The sequence below is a fragment of the Sylvia atricapilla genome, chromosome 1, assembly GCF_009819655.1.
Source record: "Sylvia atricapilla isolate bSylAtr1 chromosome 1, bSylAtr1.pri, whole genome shotgun sequence".
In the NCBI taxonomy this organism is placed as follows: Eukaryota; Metazoa; Chordata; class Aves; order Passeriformes; family Sylviidae; genus Sylvia; species Sylvia atricapilla.
Window position 1 is genome coordinate 47,970,848 of NC_089140.1, and position 12,984 is coordinate 47,983,831.

The window sequence follows — 12,984 nt, forward strand, 5'->3', positions numbered from 1 at the left end:
AAAGAGCAGCAGCTGAGTTGCCAGCTCCACGTCACAGCCCATGTCACGCTGAAGGAGAGGGCTGGGTTTCCTGCTCTGCACCGAAATTATCCTTCGGGCCAGGCCAGTGACTCAGTTTTGTTTTCCATGGAGAATGCATGCCCGCTCCCATCACCTCTGCCACTGCCATCCCAGCCTGTCTGGCAAGGGTTTGTACTCATGCCTCCTGCCCCAGTCCAGCAGTCTGTGACAGCCCCTGTGTGGCCAGACAGTGCCTTTCAGCCTGTCCCCACTGTCCCCCATCTTCATTCTTCAGGTCTGTCAGGGACCTTGCTGTAACCACACACCAGGCAGGCAGGTCTTTGCTTTCCTCTAGGACTTTTAAAGTTGTGGGAAAAGCCCTTCCTATCTTTCCATTGCTGTTCCCTTTTGAAATCAATTTTTTATGTGATTTCTTCACCTGTTTCCTTTTTTTGTGTGTGTGAGAGCTGCTCCTGTTAATTTGATGGGGTACTTTTTCATACAGGTGTTGAGTTTGGGGTTTTTTTACCACAGACTTGGTGCTGCATAGCAACCCATGTTTATTTCTGCAATACCCCGTAATCAGTGACTTGTGTAAAGAAGGACATTCTTGATGTTGGCAGCAGTTTGCACTGGCAAGAGCACAGGAGGTGGAAGTGCTGGAAGTACTGATGAGTGACAGTGGAGATACCATTACTGGTGCCCAGGTGACTACCAGCTATGATGAAAGTGTTAAAACTCTGGGCTCTGCAGAGCCTGTGGACACTTAACCCCAGGAAATACACCAGATCTCCAAAGGAGATGGGGAATTGTGCTGGGTAGCCCACATTGATTTTACTTTATTTAAATAAGATCCTGTACTAAATCTTGTATGCAGGACCATAATTCATTCTTGAGCAATTGCTTCATACAGAGACAGAAAACAAAATGTTTTCTCCCAGCATTCTTCTACAGAAATGATGTAAAAGTTATTTTCAAAAAACGTTGACTTTTGAACTAAAGAAATAGTATGTACAAATCTCCAAAGATTTTTCATGAGACAAACAGTGTATCTATAAAGCAATATGTAGCTTTCATATAAAGTTTTTCAGCCTTACAACTTCTACTTTCAAGTAAATAAATAACTCAGCTTGTCAGAAGGACTAAACTCTGAATAATCTCTCTCTACTGACATTCAGCTTTGAAAGAAGCTGTTTCTGTTGTAGGCTTGAAGAGGAGCTCTTGCCTAAAGCTGGCTGCTTTTTCAATGATACCAATTCGGCTAATTAAAGACATTGCTTCTTCCTGCAGACCCAGTCCTGTCAAAGAAGTCGGGTTTCTTTACTTGTGTGTTGGCTCGTACTCTGCAGATTTCCAAAGAAGTAGGATGTTTTATGCCAGCACAGGATCTGTTCTGAATCTTTTGTTTTGTCAAATGTGCTTGCTTGAACACAGAGCAGGGTATGAGCAACAGGCAGTGTCCTTTACCATGAAAGAAGACTTACCCAAACTGAAGACGTTTTTCTGTTTTCAGCCTCCTGGGACATCCTGGATTGGAAGTCTCATTCAGAAACCTTTAAAGTTCATGTTTCCTGTAGGTGAGAAGGAGAGAAAAACAGCAATAATAGAACAAGGTGACAAAAGAAAAGAGATAATGCAAAATTAAAATATGCCAACAAAAGCCAAAAAAAATCAGTCAACCACACTCCAAAGAAAAGGTGCGGTGGGAGGGGGAAGAAAGGAAGATGGAGAACTATGTTTGCCTGCCTCTTCTCAGCCTGTTTTATGGATTTATTGAAAGGACATTTATTATGGGGACCCAAGTTCAAATTCAGAGTTTCCTAAACATCTTTTCTTTTTGGGCATTTCTTTTTGGGCAATACAAATCCCTGAAAGACCTGACCAGTCCGACAGAGCACTCATGGGGTTTGCTCACAGAGACACTGCTCACTCAGTGTGTGATGGCCCTGCAGGGACTAGTGCTTGGCTTTTGGGTGCCCTGCAGAAGGAAGAAGGCCTTGGATGGATTTGGCCTTTCACATTCAGGGAAGTACCAAACACTTGCACCTCCCACTGAAGTGAATAGATGAAGAGTGAAATAATACCTAGCCGGTGGAAATAAACTGTCGGCACTTATGACCCTGTTCTTTCAATTCCAAGAAAAGTTTTCTTAACAGAGCTGCTGAATTTGGACATTGAAAGCGCCCAACTCCCTTCCATTTAATTTCCACCGTGTGCTAGCTCACACTGCCAAAATGATATTGCCCTTAGGATCATTTGTTCCAAAAGTCTCACTCTTACAGATGTTGATGAAGAGGACTGATGGTCCCCATGGGAAAACTTAGGAGTAATAATCAGAGGGGGAAGTTCAGGATGAAGCAAGGTAGGACAAGTTCCCATACACCTGCTGCCTCTCCCATCACTGAGCTGGACTCGTGAAATGGGCAGTTGCAAAAGCTAAGCCAAAGGAAGCAAAGCATTATTGTGCTTCAAAGACTGGGCCTCAATGTTGCCTATATTAGAGCAGCTCTAGCATGATGTCAGATGGGCTGCTCACTAACAAAATCTTTACTTCCAGAGGACCTTTTTAAACAGCAGAAGGAAATGCTGGATATTGCCTCGATGGTGAAACATGTCCTTGCCAGCCAAAAGCATCAGGCAAGGGCAGCCAAGCACATCATTAAAACTTCCTCCTTTATTTCTACAGCAGCTGCCTGAAAAAATGGCTGGCAAAGGGCTGTAGAGAAGGCAGACTCAGGTGGTGTGTGTTTGGTCAGGTGTCTTGAGCACTACAGTGAACTTTGGGCCACCTGAACCCGAGGGTGTGAGCAGAATTGCTGCACTCCAGTGCTATAAACAGCACTTGCTTTGTACTGAGAACCCTCACACTGAAGTGCCCTGCTGTGCCCATAGGAAAACCTGGTTTGGGATGAGATGCAAACCTCAGATCAGGCCATCAGTGGCCATAGTTAAAAACTAAAGTAAAAGAAAACAGTGAAGTCTCACTTCCAAAAAGAATTCCACCTTACAGTGGTGAAAAGATATGACTATTTTTTTTATTTTATTTTGATATGGCACTCAGTGCCAATTATATAGGAAGTTGTTACTTCCAGTCTGGATTATTGCTAAATACAGCACAGTATAGGAATGCAAATAGTACAGCCAGAGCTAATTGGTTCAGGATGTGCTAGTTCAGCATGCATTTTGAGTGTGGCCTCTTTCATTAGGCCCTGAGACAGCTCCAGGCTGAGGGATAATAGATTTTAGACATCTTCTGGGAAGTGTTGACCAAACTGCGAGACAACAAAACCCGTCTTAGACACATGCCTAGAGAATAGCCAGTATTGGTGCTGAGATCAGGAAGGAATTATTTTGTGGGACAGGTTGGCAGTTTTTCATGGCTTTTTGGCCTTTGCAGCATCAAGCATGACCACTGGTCAGGGCTTCTGGGGTCACTTTTGACCAGGTTGCTGCCTACTGCTCATGCCCCATGAAGGTGACCCTTATGCCCCACATCTGGGGAAAGGCAACTTTCTCGGCTACAGGGGTGGGCCCCAGGGGTTGCTTCTTGTCATGTGTATCATTGAACAAAGCCCCTTGCTGGGGCTTCTCAGGCCCTTTCTAATTCTATTCCTGCCTGCTGCACTTCTGCTTCCAAGGTACCACACGTGCCCTGGCTTTCTCTGGCCCATTGCAAACCTAGAATGGGAGTGAGCTCCATTCTCCCCTTGGCTCCATTTCTCCAGGGGTTCTTGCCTGTGCGAAACAGCCTGTGCTTGGAAAGGCTCCAGGCTTGCAGCCCCATGAGGAGCAGCCACTTTCCAACACTCCAGGTCAGCAGTACAAACACCAGGCTTGCTAAAAGCGCAGGGATGCTTTTCATGCATTGCTACTCAAAAACCACAGCAGAAAAAGTTTTGGAAAGCAAAAAAGTGTGGTTCATAAGTGTGTTATCAAGATGTGTCATAATTTGGAAAATATCAAACATTACTCCTTCTTTTTGCGAGTGTAACCAATCCTTATTCTCACTTTTCAGTAAACAGGGACTGCTGGACTTCTGTTCATAAACTGAAATTGTTTCAACTTTTACATCCAAAGAAAGACATTACTTTGGTTATTGTCCTTTCTCCTCAAAGGCTAAAAATCAAAATAATTTAAAAACAGAGAAAAAAAATAGGAATGTTTGGGGGCTGGATTTTTTGAATGCCAAAATACAAATTAATACATAAGAAAAATGCATTACCAAACAGAGAAAATCACATTCTAAAATGTTTTGAGGGTTTTTTTCCAAGAAAGAGCCTTCTTTCTGCATCAATCATTTATCTGCTTTCCTTTTTCTGGTAAAGGTTAATACTTTATAGATAATTTTCAGAGTTCTTTTCAGTATCAGTTACATATTTTCAAGACTGTTGTATTATCTGTGGGTTGACCCAGTGTCTGCCTCTGATTTGAAGGATACTGGGTTCACCTGGCACCACTTCTTTTGGCTCCAGACAGTCCCATTGTTTGGGTTATTCTATATGGCAGGCTCCAGGAAGGATGTGTGGTCAAAAGAAATACACCCTATGAAGGAATGGTGTTTACAGACCATCATGTTCACTCTCTCCAGAGTGAGAGCCTGGGTGAAGGACGCTCATCAGGAAGATAAACAGCCCATAATTCAGAATATTCCAAGAAACTATACGGGCAAACCTCCCTGGAGAGGTGGAGTTCATAACAACTGTGTTGGATACAAACTGTGCCATTAACTCCAAGAGACACGTGAGTGAGATAGAAATCTGTTCTCCCCACACAGTCCCACCAGCAAATGACTCTCCACAAGATGTAGGGATTTGCAATGTTCTGGCTGCAACTTTGCCAGACTTCAAGTGATTGCTTTTCAAGCTAAACTGAGAATTGCATTAACATGCTTTCTCCTGGCTGCACCTGCACATTGTGATAATGCTTGTGAACATCTGCCCTGAAAGAGACTCAGAAACGTAAATTAAAATGTTGTTTCCAGTTATACCCTTTCTGTGGAAGCAGCGTTTTAGGCATTCCCACACATGCTGGCACTGGGTACCCTCTGCCCTTCCCCTTCTCATGAAGCTGCGGAGAGCACTGAGGTTGCCTCAGCCTCCTTCTCTCCAAACTAGATTAAGTCCCTGTCCTCAGCTGCTTTTCAGAGGACATGGCTTCCAGCTCTTTCACCATTTTGTTGCCCCCGTCTGGACTCATTCAAAGACCTTCACATCCTTTTTAAATTCTGAAACACACAAGGGTCAAGATGACCCTGCACCAGTGCTAAATACAGCAGGACAACCACCCCTTTTGACCAGCTGCTTGTGGTGTATTTGTTGCATCCTGAGACAGGTTTGCCATTGCTGACTTGTACTGAGCCTGCTGACAGCCTGCATTCCCAGACCCCTTCCTGTGGGGCTGCTCTCCAGCCATTCGACTCCCAGTTCATACTTGAGGAAAGTATTTCTCCATCCCAGCATTTGTTCTTGTTCAGTTTCATGCCACTGATAATTGCTCAGTGCTCTGATCTGTCCAGATGCCTCTGCAAGGCCTCTTGTCCCTTAAAAGAGCCAACAGCACATTCCAGTTTAGCATCATCAGCAAACTTCCAACTCCTATCTCCAGATCATTGATAAATAAATTGAACAGAACTGTCCCTAGAGGTGAGCGCTGGGGAACAGTGCTGGTGACTGGCCTGCAGCCAGATTCCCTACAACCTTTTGAGCCCTGCTCTTCACTCAATTCTTCACCCACTAAACCATGTACCTGCTCACTTCACAGCTGGACAGCTTGTCTAGAAGAATCTTGTGAATCAAAATCCTTAATAAACTGAAATCCAGAAAAACATTGTCCACTGCCTTCTCCTCATCCAAAAGGTGAGCGACTTTATGCTGGAAGAATATTAAATAAATTATACAGGGCTTCCCTTTGTGAATCCATGTTATCTGTGCATGATGTTTACCTTGTCCTCTAAAGGCCTGTCAGTAGCACCCAGTATGAAGTTCTCTGTAATTTTCCCGGGCACTGAGACTGGGCTAACAGATCTGTAGTTTCCTAAGGTCTCCATCATGCCCTTGTAAACTGGAACAACACTGTTTTCCTTCCAGTTAGCAGGAACCTCTGCTGAGTAAAACCACCTGATTCCATCAACATACTTGCTGAAGTAGCACGATTGGTCGCCTGCACTACAAAAAGGATGCCAGAGAATGCCTATGAGTTCTTGTTCGTTGGTTGTAATAGCAAAATACTTGTAATACAGCCTTCTGTGAAAAACATCTTGACTGCTGCATCATTTACTCTTTTAAAAAGCTGAAAGCCTAAACTTTCTGTGAGTTTATGCAAGTATGGAGTCAAGGACAGTGGGAGATATACTCAGAGAGTCCATTTTTTTATTTTGCTGACAGACAGTTAGAGATTAGTCTCACCCTTTGCACAGCATCAGATAACAGAAATAAAGCATTCTGCTTCAGATAAGACTTTCAGCCACACTTTTCGGGCAAGTATGACAGGAAAGCAGATATTCCAATAAACAAAGATTGATATTCCAGTGCTCAGTAGCAAGGGCATCAATGTCTCTGTAATCTGCAGCCAGGTGAGAAGGGGCATCATGACAGAGTCTATAAAATATCTTGGGTTCCAGGTCCAGTATGACAGTGATCTAGGCTCCTTATTTGTTTATTGGTCATTGCATTTTTTAACACTTCCTGTGAAATTTCTTAATGAAGGACTGGAAAACTCTAAGAAGGAAAGTTAGTGTCTGTAATTTATGCAGTTCTTGGAAGAGGACAGGCCAGTTCACTCTATTGCTCCTAGTATTTTATTTCAAGTTACCTGCAGTAGCTGCAAGGCTCAGCTGCCACTCATTGAAGTTTAAACTTATACTTTTCTGTCAGAAGTCTTTCCTCCTCTGTCTGCCCTATGGCTGGCCTCTGCCCCAAGCTCTCTCATACCACTTTGTTTTTCCAGTTACTCCATCCTGCTGCCTCAATTTTTTGATCTCACACTCATATTATAAATATTTCCTCTTTGGTACTACAATGCTTCATCCCTTTTCAGATGGCAATGAGAACACCTCACCCCTCACTCTTAATGGCATATTATATTTAGGTGAATGTCATGCTTGTATGCACAATAGAAGGATAACATATATGATTACCACGTCATAAATATGCTGGTTACTATTGCTGTGGTTATTTACAATTAATTTTACATGCAGTGGTTATAACAACATTTAGAAGTTTCCGTCCCTTCTATAATCATTATATTAAGCTTTTTCAGTCTTATTAATCTTCTCCTGTTCCTATACCTCAAACCCTTTGTTTAAGTCTTAACATTAAAAAGGATTGATGTCTGCTCATTAAACGACTTCTATTTTGATGTTCCTTTGTGGCAAATCCTGACAAGGTTATCAGAGAGTGTAATGCTCTGTACCGCTGTACAAACCCTTAAAACACATTTATTACAGAAAGTTTTTTGTTTGAACTCCTACTACCCTAGTAGGAGTCTTCCTAAGTTAAACATGGCCTCTCCAAGAAAGACATTTTTCCAGATGGTGTGAGTTCATTTTTGTTCTGCATTCAGCTTTAGTGTTGTTTCCACAGGATTTAAAGATGGACTGAAGTTATAAAGCAAGTAGAAGGCTAAGTCTCCAGGAAGATGGAAAAGAGTTTTTCATGAGATCTATAAATCTTCTTGATATATTCTAAAATTGCAGATAGCTGCCTTGGCCAGATTTGATGCTAGCAGTCAAGAAACTAAGCACTGATGTTACATTTTTCTGCTGTCTTAAAATGGATTTACATTTCAGTTGGAGTCTGGATGACTCATAGCAATCAGGAGATGCAAAAGAGACCTTGTGCCAGGTATTTGTGCGGTGCAGAACAGGGTCAGTCCACAGCATCCAGTGGAGCTACTCTGCCAGGCACTGAGTAAAGTGCTGACTCTTGCATGCTACTTTCTGCTATGAAATCCAGGAAAGCAACCCTTCTGGAGCTGGGCAGCTCTAAGGGCTGTACCAGAGAGCTCCATGTCTCAGCCTGGCTCAGTCTTGTCTCCATTTCCATTGACCCTATCAGCGGCGTGATGGTGAACTGCCTCTGAAACAAAATGTGAATCCCATCAACTTTGCCGGTCTGTCCATGCAAGTACCCCCAGGAGACATGTGACATGATATGGGGTGGGGGAAGTGATCTCACAGTTCTGAGTGCTGACATTGGCTCCTCTCTGGCATGATGAAGGCAGGATATTTTCACGTAAGCAACTAACGAGCACGCCCTTGAGTTTACTGTCATTTCCTGGTCGCCCTGCCAGGCGCAGCAGACGCCAGCAGTGTCTGCTGTTGCATAAACACACACCGTCAAAGACCTGGAACCCACACGTTGGCACAGCACACAGGCAGTGCTCCTGTTCTTGTAATTAATGAAGTCCTGGCAGGAGGCCGCCGGGATCTCAGCAGCCCCCAAGGAGCACATGCCAGACTGCTCAGGGGTGGCACTTGCTGAGATTAAAGACTTGGCTCCAGTGAAAAAGAAACCGGAAGCAGCCTTTTGCCAGTGAGTTCATTTCATAAGGCCAAGGCTCAGTGTTGGTGCTCAGCACAAACGGGATTTTCTTTACTCAGCTCAATGCTTGTCAGCATCGCTCACGGGCTCTGTGATGTTGCCTGGGGGTCCTGTTTGGTGCACAGAGCCCATGGGTCAAACCTCAGTGCACCTGGGGCACCACAAAAGATCGTCCTGACATGATGAACAGAAAAGGTTGGGCCTCCCAAGCTGTAATGCACGTGCAGGCATGTGTGCAACTCCAAGATGTCCCTGTTGCTTGAGGCTTCCATACAGTGTAGATTGTGGCATCCTCTGCTAATGATCTGGATAGCCAGTTCCAGTTGGATGAAATTCCTTGGGAGGACTCAAATTTAGGCCACAAGGAGTTTTGCAAGGATTCCAAGAGGAGATGTGAACACAACTGGGCAAAACTGAGATAATATACTCAAAAATCCAGAGTGTAATACTGTGCTAACTCCAGGACATTATGACACCAAGTTCCTCACCTATTCAAGGTAAATGAACTCAAAACAAGACCCAGACCCTCAGTGGAGGACTGTAAATCTGCTTTTCCAAGGTATTTCCAAAGTTTAACCCAAGGGCATCAAGGTAACTCCTTATCAAGCTTTATCTTCCCAGGCAACGACTGTCCAATTTTGCCACTGTGGCCCCGAACATCCAACATACAACATCCAGTCTGAACTGGAGGTCTGAAATTCTCAGCACCAGACTGCATGGAGTGAGCAGGAAAATGTCCCACTGTGATAGCTTGCCTTTATGAAAGCTGCTGGAACGCAGACAAGGTACAGTGGATTTTGTGGAATGTTTTGTTCAAATGAGAATTTCTCTGGCATAAATTCAGTGAGTCTTGCTCCTAACCCTTTTTTCTTTGGAGCCAGCATAGCTTTGGCCTGCTTTATGCCCCAATTTCTAACATCTAAGTTCTGGTTGATATTCATTACCCTTAATAATCAATTTTCCAGGACTGGAGATTCCTTAGTACTCATTTTAAAGTCACAGTAAACATTAAGAAACCAAATCACCTTGCTATTTATGGCTTGAATTGATTTATAGTGTTAGAAGTTATGGTTAACCTCTTCTTTTCTGGCCTTCATTTCTTACATTTTGAATTTAGGAAGAAACTTTGGTTAGAAGTGAATCTTATTTTGATGTAAGAAATGAACATATAAAAGAGGGCAAAGTGGCACTAGGTATTGAACATATATAACCAAGTAGAAATGTTTTTTTTATTTAATTTTGAAAGTAAATCACACGCTGAAAAATAATCTGTAGCCCAATAACACTTTTTTCTGTCTTTTGGGGATAACATATGCAAGCAAACAGACATTTAGGTCAAAGACTTAGTGACTCATTTCATATCTCTCTAATGAAAATAAACAAAATATTTCAGTTTATCAGGAATTTTTAAGCTCAGTGTCTGTAAAAAAAAAAAAAATAAAAATCCCAAAGCCATAGATTCAGGTTTCTAAAATTTGGTGGTTGTTGTTGCAAATATTATTGCCTTATACTGCAAATTTTAACAAAAGTTGCCATGAATTTTCCTTTAGATAGAAATATCATGAAGTGATTAATTTCCTAGACTTTTTTTATCCTCCTTCATCACATAACTGATTTCTTGTGGTATTATTACTGCTATCAACTGATCTGAAATTCAGACCTATAAGTCTGTAGCTATGCTTTTCTTTTATTAAATATGGATCAAATACTCCTACAGCTGATGATAAAATGAGACTTCTAATACTTTGATGAGAAAACAAATGTTTTCTCTTCTACCAAAATCTGAGGAAGCAAATAACATGTATTTGCTAATCTCTGCAGTGTATTGTCTTAAAGTGAGAGGGGAAAAATATTTCTGTTTGTTCAAACCACTTTATGAAATTAAACCTTGTCAGTGTACAGGTATGGATCTTAATTTACAGGAAACAATCTTTTTAAAAATTTGTTAAATGAAACCAACTTATCTTTCACAATTCATTTCTTAAATTCCCATTTAAGCACTTGAAAGATATTATCAAAGACTGGTTTATTAAATGTTCCATCCCTGAAAAAAAACCCCAAAAATAATATCTCAATTGCTAGTAAATTCTCTTGAAACATAATTTCTGACATTCACTTTCAAAAATTAGAATCAAGACTTTGATAACATTAATCAAGGGAAATAAAGTGCTTTCTACAGACAATCTGCAGAGATCCAGCCTCAATGCTATAATATTCTATCTGTGAAGGTACTTTAGAGTATATTTTAGAGTGTTTAAACTTCATTTTTATTATTTATTTTTATTATTCAGAAATGTGTACAGATAATACTGAGAAAAAAATCTGTAAGTTCTAATTGCTGATAAAAACAATTACAAAATCATTTTAAATTATACACTTACTAAACTTTCTCATAGACTCAGAGAGTTGTTTAGCCTGGAAAAAAACTTTTCAGATTATTGCATCCAGCCATAGCATACCATTGTCAGTGGTTCTGTCTACCATAATATACGTTGAAAATAAAATTTTCAATTTTTTCTTGCATTTTATAAACCTTTATTTCACACTACAATATACCATATATTTTAACTTACAAGATGCTGAAAAGCTAAAAAAATGGAGAAAAGTCAAATTAGAGTTGCCTTAAAACTAAGAAACTCAACTGGATTTTGTGTTCTTTACACTGAGCATTGACTCACTGCAGTGAAGACCATAGGATAAAGCAAAGAAAGGAGAAGCTGAAGCTAAGGAAATGAGGAACAAAGAAAGAAAGAGGAGAAAACATAAGCGCTCCTGGAAGCAACAGCCTATGCACTGCAGATTCCAGTTTGTATCTCCTTGAAATGTTCAATTCCAAAAAAACCTATCTCCCAATGTCATTAGAGAGTTAGCAAGCAATGTATTGACTCCCAAATATGAGTTCTGTCACTGTCACACTGAAAGTTATTGCTAGTTAAAGGTTATGGAGGGTTTATCTGCCTAAATAATGATCCCCATTTGTTCTACTGCAGCTAGGCTATGTGTTGAAACCTAATGAAAGCACTGGAAAGCTACCCATTGATTTTAAAGATATTTGGATCTGGTCTTGAAGTGCTAAAGAGAAAAAAAAAGCTATTCCTTCTCTCCTTTCCCAATACTAAAATAAATTCTGAATGTGATTGCATGGTCATGCTGGAACACAGATATTGTGGTAACAGAATAACAAATAACAGGCATCTTTATGCCTCAGTGCTTTTGGTGTGTGCATCGTACCCTAACAAACACAAACACAGACACACAGAGCACAGTTCTTGCTCACTTAAATGATTTAATTTTTCCTGTGTCTCTCATAGCTGACTCATGGTCCTCCTGCATTAGGGTAAGGGTAGATTTAGATCAGATGTCGGGAGAGAATTCTTTACTGTGAGGGTGGTGGGACACTGGAAACTGTGCCAGAGAACCTTGGGCACCCCATCACTGGAAGTGTTCAGGGCCAGGTAGGATGGGACTTTCAGCAACCTGGTCTAATGGAAGGTGTTCCTGCTTAAGGTAGGGGGCTTGGGATGAGATGATCTTTAATGTCCCCTCCAACCTAAAGCCATTCTATGATTCTGTGATTGCTTGGCATTGGCATCCTACTGCATCTCTCCCTGACAGTTTGAAAAGCTGAGGATGGCCTGTGGGGTGCAGAAAGTCTATGGCAGCCCTGTTTAGCAACATACCACTTACAACATGGCAGAAATAGTCTTTACCACAGATGGATCTGTGTTGCTGTTTGCAATTTGTCTGAAACAAATGACTTCATAGAGGTAAACTCTTGAACCTCTTTTCCATCCCCTGGTCAGTGCAGGTCACAGACAGGGTTACATGCACGCTGCACAGAGACAAAGGAAAATTTTGTCTGGGTGCTCAGAACCCTTTTTAATCTCACCCACACTATAATAACTTGTCCCTGTCCGACGGCAGTGCAGGGGCTGGACAGGCTTCCTGCATTGTGCTCCCAATGTCTCCTGGCTCGGGAAGTGACAACATCTTGAACTAATTTTTTTAAATGGGAGTTGATTTTAAGCAACATATTTTCCAAACTGTTTTTTTAAGTGTAAGTCTAATTTTTCTTCTTCTTCTTTTTTTTTTTTTTTTTTTTTTTTTTTTTTTTTTTTTTTTTTTTTTTTACCACTTGGCAGAGGAAGGAATTCCATGCAGGACCTTGAATAAGGGACACTCAGGGCAGCCAAAGACATCAGCAACTTCTCCCAACCACCTCTGGAAGGCAGGAACATCTTTAAAGGCTGGATACAGGCTTCTCTATCAGTAACCACAACCAAATCTGCTGCTCTTTCCACAGCAGACAGTTGACCTTTTCCACATGGCCAGGTACAATCCTTCTGGGACAAACTGGGGAGTATTCAGCACCAGTGGTGAGGGAGTGGAAGCAAAGTTGCATCCAAATTACAGACCATCACATGTTGTGGCTTTAGTAAGAAGG